Source organism: Castor canadensis, chromosome 6, assembly GCF_047511655.1.
Source record: "Castor canadensis chromosome 6, mCasCan1.hap1v2, whole genome shotgun sequence".
NCBI classification, from domain to species: domain Eukaryota; kingdom Metazoa; phylum Chordata; class Mammalia; order Rodentia; family Castoridae; genus Castor; species Castor canadensis.
The window spans coordinates 28,851,781-28,865,242 of NC_133391.1; positions in this window are offsets into that span (position 1 = coordinate 28,851,781).

Consider the following 13,462-nt stretch of genomic DNA (forward strand, 5'->3'; position numbering starts at 1 on the left):
CTCATGGAAGCCCTGACACTGAATTCTGAACTTGATAATTCTGCAAGGAGCTCGGTTGCATCTGCTTCACTGCAAAAGATTCCAGGTCCTTACTAAGACCCTTCCTGTGGTTCCATGGCTTCAGAGTCCTTGTATGCTGTAAGAACAGACTGCTCACGATGCTCGCCAGAACTCCCTAAACGCTCCTCCCTGGCCCTTCGTTAATATGTACCATCTTGAAATTCCTATTATAAAACTGCTGAAATGCATGAAGAAGGTTTAATTTTAAAATGCTCATCCTGTGTCCGCAGGAGCCTACTCTCTATCCATCTGTCAAATGCACCCACTGCTGAATTTTCAACTGATGCTAATGAGTGAATGTGTGACTCTTCCCAAGTGTCATAATGGTTCCATTATGACAGTGGCTCTGGAAGGAGAGGCAGGCATTACTGTTGGAATTTCAGGTATCTTGGCCAAGTTGAGAAGTTTGTATGCAATTGCATAGGCAAGAGGGAGCCATTGCAGATTTTGAGTAGAAGACTGACTTGGGACCTACTTTAGAAAATCAATCTGGCAGTGATATGTAGAATGACTTGGAGCAGAGAAAGGAACAGTTGGTTGGAACATGGTGCTGTGAAGCCAAGGACTTGGAAATGTTGGCACAGAACATGTGGATTCATCAGCACAAACCATCCTCCCTGCTAAAAAGCTGGTCAAAGAGCACATCTAACTGATGATGGATTTGTATTAGGAGGACAGCATTTAAAATATGTGTCTACCCTGAGCCGCCGTTATCCTCAGATACCATATTAAGAAAAACCTTCCATCCATCTGTCATTACTGAGCAAGTGCCTTCTTGGTGCATTAAATCTTCTACTTTCAGACTTGAATATCCTGGGCAAGCAGCTCCATTTCATGGGGATACAATGCTATTTCATCTCTTTTTCTTATGCAGTTGGATCTAGGATGAACTTTCTGTAGGATAATCCTTCTTTTACCACTTCTTCCTACTTTGCATCTTCCTGTCCTTGGCCACTCTATTCATGGTAGACCCCAAATAGAATACTCCACAGAGCAGGAGAAATGCTTTTTTCCCCTGTTCATCATCCTCCATCATGCCTGCATGAGTGCCCATTGCCAGTAAGTGTTCACTAGGGTGACATTGGGCTGTGAACCTGACACAGTGACAGACAACTTCAGCAGTGAATAACTGAGCATCTTGGTCCTGTAAGAGAGATTTTTCTGACCCCTTGGCCATGTCCGTCTATGATCTCCAAGTGTCACTATCTATGCTTGCCTGAACCAAGAGCTAATCATGCTAAGAATGACAGTCCTCATACATACGAATCTCAGCCTTGTGTTTCCAAATATTTGTCCTCAGTCAAGCAAGGTTGGGAAGACTTCAGTCAAATCCTTCCAAATTGTGACTACTTCACCTTGGTGTAGAAAGCAGGATATGTTACAGTCATTAGTTTGGAAAACCCAGGGTTTTAATGATTCAGAAAAGAATCGCTGACTCACCATTCAGATGGCAACCTCCCTTCCACCATTAGCTCAGGAGCAGCAAAACTGGCTTTCAAAACCTTCCATATGCTAACTTGCAGCAGAGTTCTGATATTCATTTCTTCCTTCCTTCATTGTTCCTATCTATTTCTTTTTCTATCTTTTACTATTTCACCCTGCTTCTCTCCTTTTCTTAACATCTTAGCTTCTCCTCAACCACAAACAAAACATTCTGTTTATTTTCGAGGTCTCCATATCTCAGCAAATGGCAGCAGTCACTTACCCAGGAACCCAAGCAGGATATTTATACCTGATTGTTCTCTAACTTGAGCAAATAGTAGAATCACCCGACAGGATTTGTTGGCACAAATAGCTGGACTCCAAACTAGGCATTTCTGACCTAGAAGATCTAAGATTCGTACTTTTAACAAGTTACCTGGTGGTGCTCATTGATGTTGCTGGTCCATTGTGCAAGAAACCTCTTCTTCTCCATTTTCCTCTCATACCACAAATAACTAATCAGGTTCCATTGATTTATGTTGGCAAATTGCTCTCTCTTGTCTCTGCTGTCCTAGTCCAGGTCTTTGCCATTCTTTCCTATACTATTACAATCACCTGCACACTGCACCTCTCTACCTCCAGTCTTACTCCTTCTCTATCCACTGCTAGTGAATTGATCCATCTAAAACAAAAAGCAGAAAACCTTTGCTCCTGGTTACCACCCTGTACTACCAACAGAATTATGTTTGGTTTCTTTGGCAAAGCAAATAATGCCCCCTGTGATCCTGTCTGTACTTCCATTCTCATTTTCCAGAAATCCTTGCAATAACAAAGTGCTATAGATCCCTGGCAAACACCCTATAGATTTATTCTCTTAGATACTGTCACTTTTTCTGGACCTCTTTTGCTCTCTGTGTATTGGCTATCGGCTTAGGAATCCATTATTAAGGAACTCTCCTTTTTTTTTACTACCACTACTACTATTACTATTATGATCATTATCACAGTACTGAGGATCAAATAGAACCAAGCTCTTGCATATGCTAGGCAAGTGCTCTACCACTAAGCTACACTCCCAGCTCCAGGAAACTATCCTTTAATATTGCCATGGTGACCAGTGACTCTCATGCTGTTCTCCCTAGATATATTAACACAGCTCTGCATTATTTCTTAGCACTTTATATCATCTATTTGCTGTCTTTTTGTGTTAAGAAATTTCTGGAACTTTGTCTCTAGCACCTTGCTCAATGAATGGTTGCTTATCTGAATTTCTTCTCTCAAATTCCTTCTCTTCTCCTCCTTCTAATGGGCCCTTCCCTCCCCAATACCCACTGCCTTCTTGATCTTCTTAGAAGAAATCAAAGACCTCAGAAGGGCCAGTAATGTCTGAAATCCAGGCCACCAGTGGCATCTCTCAGTCATTCTGGGAAGCCTAGTTATATTTTCTCATGTGCCCTTAATAAAAAATCAGCTCTATTTTGCACAAAATGAGCCTTTCTCTTCAAAAAGCTTGGGGAGATTTTCAGCTCTGGCTGTGATATCCTAAGTGGAACCGTTAGTGGTGAGGAGAGGCCAAAAAGAGATTAAGGTGGCACAGTTCAAGGCCAAAACCCAAATCAAATACATTTCTTTTGCTGTGTTCATGAATCACTGTGGCTGCAGAATTCTTCAGCTCTGTAGAATTCTTTGTTTCTACTATTTCATTTATAAACTCAAATGAAACCTGGCTAATACGTTCTGGGTCATGAGATCCTAACCTCAGAGAAACTGGATGGAGAAAGCAGAAATCAGGCCCAAATCTTAATGATAAATAATGTTTTTCTTCCCCACTCTCCAGGTTCATTTTTGCTCTAACTTTCTGGATTAGAAATTATACACTCACTGGAAGATGCCCATAATTCCTTAGTTAAGTATAAGCTATTAATAAATGAAAGCTTTTATGTTAAAAATATGAGTGGGAGAAATTGATAAGACTGAGGAGAGACTAATACAATCTGAGATTGAAATTTTTAAATAAGCAAGATGAATAAAATTTGGAAATTAATGAAACAACTGACAATGTTTCATTGAATTATTTTATTTATTTAATATACAGCATGTATATTATCCTATAGGCATATGCAAATATACAAATCTCACATATTAAAAAGGAGACTGAGGAAGGAGAAGTGCTTTAGGTGTATAAAATATTATTACTTTCATTATTGTTACTGTGAACTTGAACAGTCTTTACTGGAATTTCATTATTTGCTTGGAGAAGTTTGTTGAGCTTGGCAATTTTCCACTGTCATTATAAATTTCTCTATGTCAGGCAGCAGGGCCTCTGGATGGGAGAAGGGTAAGTAATGCAGACAACTGGTTGGGAAAGAATCTTGTTTATTTTCAGACTTTCTTTGGCCTGAGTACTGAATCTTTTGGCCATTAATTGCCTAAGCCACCTGTCCCACACCTTCCTTGTCTGAGAAATACTTGCTGTTTTCTCTAGTAGGTTGTCAAGTGTTCGGAGAATAACAAGTACAGATACCTCTTCTTGCAGTAGGCACCGCTGCCTTGATTGGTAGGCATCAGATATCAAGGAACTTGGGGATTTCTGGTCTAATGGGTTACTGAGGAATGAATGATTACTGGCACTGAAATGTTGATGAAGATTCAACTCAAAGTGTGACACAGTAGCCTGCTTCACCAGGATGGCAAAGCCCTTCTCCGGCATTCTTTTTCAAAAGAACTGTTAGTTGAACCCTAGAGAGTATACTCAGCCAACTCAAGAAAGAAGAGTTGAATGGTTCTTGACCATCATTATTTTGGGTCCCTTTAGAAATAACTTTAGGTTTTTTGCTTGTTTGTTTGTTGTTTTGTTTTCACTTCTGCAATGCAGGGGATTGAACCCAGGACCCCCTGCATGCTAAGCATGCACTCTATCACTGAGCTACACTTTCAGCCCTTCTATTCCCCTTTCTAACGCCAAGCCTGGAGTCCTGCTATCCTATTTTATTTATTTTATTTTTATTTTTGGAAGTTCTGAGGGTTGAATTTGGAGTCTTACACTTGCTAGGCAACACCCCCAAGCCCTTTTTGTGTTGGTTATTTTTGAGATAGGGTCCCACTTTATGCCCTTGCCAGCCTGGACCAAGATCCCATTTGTGCTTCCCTATGAGGTGTAGCTAGGGATGACAGGTGCACGTCACTGTGCCCAACCATTGGTTGAGATGGGGTCTTATGAACCTTGTTGCCCAGGCTGGACTTAAATTGCCATTCTCCTGACCTCCACCTCCCAAGTAGCTAGGATTATAAGTGTGAGCCATTGTTTCTAGCCTTGCAACTCTTTTTGCTTGTGATCATCTCACTTTCTAATTCTAGGTGTGCAAATGAATGAAAAAAATAACCAATACTTTCTTTGATGCCATCTGGTTTATGAGCCATTGATCCAAATAACCAGAGTCTGTAGATGTGGATGCCATGGAGTTCAAGCCAGCAGCAGCCAGTGCATCCAGAAGAATTTCTAAACCATGGGGTATGCACATTGTCACTAGTGAATGTGCTACAAAAAACACATTTGGGCTGACCTAATCAAAATTTGGCAGATGTGACCATTCCAGACTCAGCAAAGAGATATTAAAAAATAATGAATTCAATAAAAGAGTTTTACTTTCTTAATTTAACAATTTTCTATTAACTTCATTGGTTCTTAATTCTTTTTCCTTTAAAAGTAATTCCATTTGGTTGAAAGACCCAGATTAAAGTGTCCTGTGTATGGGGAACATCACCCTCCCCAAACCACAGACACACAGGTCAGATAGGTCCAGCCTCCTTACTTGACTTCAAGATGCACATGAATTGATGTCACTGCGCTCATGAGAGGAAGTAGATCAGAATAAGAATGCAGGTTTGGACTAACAATTACCTAAAAAGTATGAGGCTTTACCAAACACAGTGGGACACCTGGGGAAGATCTTAAATTTTAACTGTTTTACTGTGCCCCTCACAATCCCTTCCTTTCCTTTCTGAATCTTAAAACACAGTATATTTCAACAATGATCATAATAGCTGTAATGTATGGAATACTAGCATTGTGCTACTCACTTTATAGGCATTAACTTCTTTAAAACCATACAATCATCCTATAGAGTATATTATTTTAGTTCCATTTTACATGCAGTAAAACTTAGGTTCAGAGAAGTTTAGTAACTTTCCAAGATCACACAACTAATAGGTGAAGAAGGAAAGACCAAAGAGGAAGAAACAGGTGTCAGTTCTAGCCTTATTGCTGTTATCTCCCTTGGTTAATGAAAAAATAATGGAGAAATTTGGATCTTCCAGATAGGACTAAATGGTGGAATGGGTTAGGTTTCCAGATTCTGGAGCCAAAAGTAATCTGTCTGCCATTCCATGCTCTGAAAAGGTAAGAAATATTCTATTAGGGTGTGGTACCCAGCCTCCAGGGTAACCCCCAAAGATTCCCACCTCTTGGTAGTCACACTCTTGTAACCTCTCTCTTTTTGTAACAGGGATGTTTATGACCAACAGCGAATAGCAGAAGTGATGGTATGTCACTTTCAAGGTAGATTATAAGGACTATGGCTTCTGTCTGGATTGTTCTCTTGGATATGTTATTTTAGCTCATGGGTTCTGCAGGTAGTCAGCTGCCATGTCATGAGTACATTGGGAAGCCTATGACGTCACCACTATGACAGGGAGCAGAAGGCTGCAGCTGGTGAGAAACTGAGGTCTTCTATCAGCCAGGTGAACCAGCTTGGAAGCAGATTCTCCAGCCTCAGGTGAGCCTTGAGGTGATGCAGCCTGGCTAACAAGTTGATTTAGCCAGAGCTACTAGGTTAGCAACTCCAAATTCCTGACCCTCAGAAAGGGTTTAGGACAATAAGTGTTGCTTTAAGCTGTTAAATTCTGGAATGACTTGTTATTAAGCAGCAGATAGCATGAAGAAGAATATGTGTGTGCCAAGGGCTGGGAGATAGGAGTAAGCAGCTCTAAGGTAAAGGAATGATCTGAGGGAAGGAATAAACACTTGAGGCAGAAGCTTGGCATCACTGTTTAGAAGTTTGTATCTGTGTGTATCTGCAATCAAGGATGTAGGTGGGCTGGTGTGCTTTATACAAATCAGTATTGATGAGAAAGTGTGAGATATGATGTGTCATACGGAATGTGACACATGAAGAGGTTTGCAGGTGCCTCTCAGTTCTCCTTACTTGCAGAATGCTCACTAGGGAGGCTTGAAGCTCTGTGGGCCAGAGGAATATCCAGAGCTGTGACTAGGGAGGCCTCTCTGGGTACCTGGAAAAGGTACTGCTGACTTGCCCGCCTTCCATGGCCCCTCAATTGTAACAGAAACTCCAGAATATTGGGGAGCAGCTGAAGAGCTTGGGGCCATAAACAGAGAAATCTGTCTTGTGCCAAATTCACCCAGAGCTCAGCCTACTTTGGTGGAAGAGTTTAGGAATCACTGGCAGCCTTGCCACTCATGGAAAGCTTTGACCTGAATTCTAAAATGGAGCTCCCATCCCAAGTGTACTGGCTTCCTAGGACTGCTGAAACATGGTACCACAAACTAACTGAATTAAAACAGTAGAAATTTATTTTCATGAAGTTTTGGAGGCTACAAATCCAAAATCAAGGTGTTAGTAGGGGCATGCTCCATCCACAGATGTCAGGGAATAGTCCTTGCTTGCCTCTTCTAATTTGTGATGGTTGCCTGTAGTCCTTGGCTTTCCTTGGCTAGTACTTATATGGCTCCAATTTCTGCCTGTATCTTCACATGGTGTATTAGGCAATTTTTTGCTGCTATGATAAAACACCTGAAAAAACAATCTAAAGACAGGAAAGATTCATACTGGCTCACAATTCAGATGTTTAAGGCCATGGTCAGCTGGTTCCATTGCTATGAGATGAGGCAGATAGGACAGTGTGGCAGATCAGGCTCTCATTTTGTGGTAGCCGGGAAGTAGAAGGACCCAAGTACAAGATACACCCTTAGAAGTCATGCCTTCAGTGACCTACCTCCTCCAACCAGACCCCACCACATAATCATCATGAATTCATCAATGAATTAACCCACTGATGAAGTTAGAGACCTTAAGTCAAAAGCCCATTTGCTGGTAACCAAGCCTAACACATGAGCCTTTGAGGTAACATTTTATGATTCAAAGTATAACACATGGTATTGTCCCCTGTGGATCTATGTCTCTTTGTCCAAGTTTTCCTCTTCTAATAAGGACACCGGTTATACAGAGGACTTAGGGGATACCCTATCCTAACTTGATTGCATCTGCAGAGACCCTATTGCCAATCAAGGTCACATTCACAAGTTTCAGGTACAGCATGAATTTTGAGGAGACACCATGACAAGTATGATTCAGTTCTCAAATATGTCCCTCCCTGCCACCTGTTCCTGGTGACTGTGGCTTTGTAGTATTGCAATCCTGCCCTGACCCCCTCCACAGACTCAATTTCCATTTCTTGGACATCTGCTTACCTCCTTTCCTGACTCCTTCTGTTTGCCCTTACCAGCAGGAGAAGCAGAGCAGCAATGAACAGAACTCATGTCTGGAATTAAGCAGTCTAGGATGTCTCTCTGAGCTCTGATGCAATTGTGTGATTTTAACTTCTGAGGATATCAGTTTTTCTACCTGCAAAATGGCCAGCTATCGGTACATCTGTTATGACCGAGTATTCAGCACATGTGGTCCCTTGAGCTGTAACTCCACAAATACTGTTAGAAAAACTAGCAATGGAGTTATTCAGTTTGTGCTTCTGATTCTCCTTCAACAAATTCATTTTATTCATTGATTGCTTAAATCTTATACCTTCCCATTTCTTCTACTGTTTGACTAGCTCCTAGTAAGCTCACACAAGGTTCCAGGCAGGACCATGCCCCAATATTCCCTACAACCTCCCCCGTATGACCAGGCTTCTGGTTCCCAGACCTTGCCTCATGTGGAAAGCGATGCCCTCCATGGAAATCTCTCCCCATTCCTCCAAATCCTGCCTCTGTATCATCTTCCATGCTTTCTAAAAGGCACTGGGCTGCTTATTTTAGCTGTTCCCTGGCCTTTTCTGCAGCACCCCAGCTTCCTCCTCCCTTGAGGCATCCTGTGTGTTGAGCACAGCTTGCTGGAGTTGCATGGGCTTAAAGAAAACTCATTGCAGCTCTGCACTGAGTAGGGAGCCCAAGGGGTGGGAGCATCAGCCCAGGCTGTCCACACAGCTTTTGCCCGAAGCCTTTGCTCAGCAGGCTTTCCTCTGTGGGAAGCAATAAGCAGTGGGCTACCATTAGAGCAGCATGAATCTGGCACCAAAGTCTAGCCCAGGAGCTCCAGGGGTGCAGGGAAAGCTGGGAGGCCATGTACCGCTGGATTTCCAGTTTTATTTTTGGTCGCTGGCATTTCCAGGTAATTCTAGGGTGGGAGAACAGCACACAGCTAAAACTGACTCCCCTCACTTATGCAGCCAGCACAGAGCAGAGGCCAGGCTGTCAGAGAGGATGAAGCAGGGCAGGCAGTGAAGGACACACCTGGATGGACTTTCTGACAGCCACCTTCACACCCTTAATCAGCCCAGGTTGGAAGTGCTTCAGAGAGGCAAAGGGAGAATTTTGTCCATCTTTGGAGGAAGGACAAAATATCTAAGAGGAGAAGGAGAGTGAGCATGTGGAGATTATTTGCCTGAGGAGGAAGTGGAGCTCAGCACGAGGAACTGACATGTGGAAATCTATCCTCAAGCATTTGACAGAACTTGTTGAGACATGTCACTGATAGTGTGAGCTGTAGGCTTCATCCTGGGGCCTGGGAATGCCAGGAAGTATCACTGAGAAAGCTGAAAAGGCCCTGCCTGGCCGCTCACCATGACGCTGAGGAGTAGATTCAGGAAGCTTCTGAAGGAAACACAGACTTAAGCAAGTCATGTGAATAATGAAAGACAAAACAGGAAACAGGAAGTGCACCACATCCAAACCTGCCCTTCAGTCTGCAGGGATCATAGAGAAGGCTCAGTGGATACCTGTCCACACCCTGTAGATAGACTCTGGGTCGACACACTGCTAAGGATGAACCAGGCTGACTCACACCTACCAGAGATGATGGACTGAAGGGATAATCAAATATCACACATTCCTCTCAGCCTCACTTTCAGAGTTCTTGCTATTGATTCTGGAGATACAGTATAGCATAACAAGTATTGTACTTGTTTGTTCATTATATTTGTCTTCCTCCACTCTAGTGGAAATTCCACAAGGCAGGGTTATTATTTTTCCCATTTTATGTCAACATCTAGCATAGAGTAAATAATAAATAAATCTGGGATATATGGTTAAATGAGTGAATAAAAGATGTCCAGAATTATAAGGCTCTGGAGCAAAGCATAGTAAGAACTAAACACTTTTTTTTTTTTGCTTTACAAACTCAACTAGTATCTAATGACAAGAGTAAGAAGTTGTGTCTTCTTATTTTTGGTGTGGATTTAGTGGCATAGCAAGCACAAGGCCCTGAGTTCAAATTTTGACACTGCCAATAAAAGAAAAAAAGGTAAGAAGCTATTTTAAAAGACAAAAGCCAGAAATAGAGATTTTAATTTGATTTTCCCATGCCAAATTCAGCCTTTACCCTGAAACTTGAAGAAATGGTTCATAAAGCATTACTTCTAGAAATAAGAGCAATTTGATACCACTATTTCTGCTTCAGAGCACTCCTATGAAGTTTTCTTTCTGTGTTAAACAAGATGGATAAGCTTGATTAAGAACATCACTGGAATCCAATGATCCATAGTTTATTGGTCTTAAGCATGGTTTTTATCCTCTACATTTGCGTTATCTGAAACTGAATTTCATCTGGCAACATGGTACCTTAACCTTGGGAGACTGGCAGCACCTTTGACCTTGTCATCATTCTTATTTGTGCAAAGTTGCTATTGGCAGTTTCTACATTTTCACTTCAGTTGGGCATATGTCATTCTTTGGGCTTATGGTTGAGTCTAAATGTCCTCTAAAATAGCTTCACAAAAAGTACATTGTGATTTGGCTTTGCAATGAAAAGTAACTGTGTAAAGACAGAAAGGCATGGAAACAGAGACATGTGAAAGGAAGTTAATAATACTGAAGCAAATGTTTGATATTGGCACAATGACCATTGTAATGGTTAATCTTGATTGTCAAGTTGACTAGTAGAGGGAGATTAGTAAAGCACATCTCTGGATGTCTCTTTGAGGGTGTTTCCAGGGAGGATTAACTAAGGGAGGAAGACCCACTCTGAATGTGGGCAGCACTACCCCATAAGCTGGAGTTTGGATGGAATAATAGAGGCAAAGGAGAAAGCCAGCTAGTGCAGGCATCCTTTCTCTCTGCTTCCTGGCTGCCATAATGTGACTTGCTTTGCTTCACCACGCCCCCTCCCCACACTAGCCATGATGGATTGAAACCCCTGAAACTATGAGCTAGAAATAATCCTTCCTCCCTATAAACTGCTTATATTAGGTGTTTTGTCACAGCAATGCAAGTCTAACACAACCACAATTCTTTCTTTCCATGCAAACAACAATCAACTGCTTTACAAGACATAAGGAAGAAATGTAGCTAATAGTTAAGGAAGTTTTGTTACGTCAGTTCATGGATACGTGCACAAAAATCAACACAAATCAAGTAAGAAAGCACTGTCTTCAAAATCTGCAGAAGGATGTCAACAGATAAGGAGAAAATCCCAAAAGAAAATTGTTCAAGAAATTTCACATTCCAGTGCTCGTGATGGCACAGAAGTTGACACTGTGTACAAAAACAGATGTTGGCAACTCTGAGTTGAAAACAATTTTAAAAGTCCAATTCTCCATGTGTAGCAGTTTTAGGATTCTTTAAACAAATTATTTGGCTTATATTTTCTTTTTGATGCATGCAGATGAGTAATATAAAAAGTTATGTTTAAGTAAACTAACAGAACTTTTGAGAGGTTCTCATTGAACCTCATTTATCTCATTGAATAAAAATTCAATGAGATAATACACTGTGGCAGAATGTAAATTTGGGAGCATTTTTCTGGTACACAAAATTACAATATGTCTAAAACGTATAGCGTGCTAAATTTTATGAAATGTTATATATCATATTTTGTATTCTTATCATTCCTATTTTGTCTCACTTGTTTCTTTAACAATGTTCAGATTCTTAAACAATGTCCACAGTCATTGTTCATACATTTAAATTTCATAAGCACAATGAATAGCCAGGTGAAATAATCATAGACCTATAGTTAACTACCTCAATACTAATTTGGGGCATTTCTTTAGTGGCAAATTTGGCTTTCAGGTAAAATTCATGGTGAAATTCTGAGATTTTTAACTCTCGAGTGAATGGAGCATAGTATTTTAATAACAAAACCCAAATTGTCTTAGCTGTGACAGAGTTCTGTCACACATTTCAAATATCAAAGAATAGGTCTAATATAAATGCTATAGCATTGCTATGGCTTGAATGTGTCTGCCAAAGGTCACGTGCTGGACAGTTAACATACATTGCAACAGTGTTGGGAGGTAGGACTCCAGAAGAAGATAGTCACACTTCTAGTGACACAATGCTTAAGACCAATGCTATTTGGGAGACAGATCAGGTGGATCATAGTTCAAGGCCAATCCAGTAAAATGGACAATAGGCATGACTCAAGCAATAAAGTGCCTGCTTTGTAAGTGTGAAACCCTGAGTTCAAACCCCAGTCTTATTCCCCCAAAAAATGTTTGTGGAATTTCTTACTTCCTACCATCCTTGGTGAAGTAGCTCTGCCTTCTACATAATATTATTTTTTAGCAGAGGGCATTGCAATGAAGTCTATTCCATTGAAGGGTAGAAGAGCTGGATTTTAGTTCTGTCTCTGGCTTGAACGATAATCTGGGCAACTTGCTTGAGCAAGTCATTTTCCTTCTTCCTTCCTCAGTTCTCTCATCTCTAAACGCCTGAGTGGAGCTGGATATCTAACTGTCAGTAGCTCTTATGCTCAGTGATTGCTGAACACAACTGCTGGCTCTCTGCCACCTGCCATTGTGCAGCTCTGCACAGCTCCAGCATTGTGAAGGACAGCAGGCACAGTAAAATACCAGTCAGAAGCAAAGACTTTGTTCTATCATGAGGTCTCTAGCAAGCTCAGAAATCTCTACTGCCGACCTCTCCAAGGCAATCCCCATGTGTTTTACACACCTGGCTTGGTACTTATTTCACTGCACTACAATTATCATTCTTTAGATGATGAGTTTCTATAAGGTGGACACGTAGAATATTTCACCATTATTTCTCAAATACCTGGTGTAAAAGGTAAACTTAAAGGATTTGTGGGTGTTTAAATGAACATGGATCAATCCTTCTCCACAAAGATTCTATCCCAAGAGTAACAAAATTACAAGTATCTCCCTCCCAGGGGCCTTCTTTCCCCTTTAGTAGCTCTCTGGCCTGGATTTTATATCTCCCTGACTGTTGCCAATAGATTGAAGAATTTCCTCAGCTGATAATTTAGGTTATTCTCCTTCTGCATCACCCATTATTCTAAGCTCATTTTATCCACTTAGTTTCTCCTCCTTTCTCTGTTGTCCTCACTGATAAAGTTACTACAAGGCTTCAGTGCCTAGTGGAGTCTTTCCTTTAGAAGCTTGCTTCAGGCCCCTCTAAAATCAGGAATTTCCAATTCCTTCTTCAAAGATAGTCTGAGTCTTTAAATATGTTTCTTTGATTGCATCACCTTTTTTTTTTTTGGGTGAGACTGAGCTTTGAACTCAGGACTTCTTGGTTGTTAGGCAGGTACGCTACTGTTTGATTCACAGATTCAGTCCATTTTGATTCTGGCTGGTTTGGAGATAGGTCTTGCTTATTGTCTGGACAGTTACCATCTTATTTTACACTTCCCCCCATAGCTGGAATGACAGGCATGCATCACCACACCCAGCTTTTTCTGTTGAGACTGGGAGGGTTTCATAAGCTTTTTACCCAGGCTGACCTAGAACC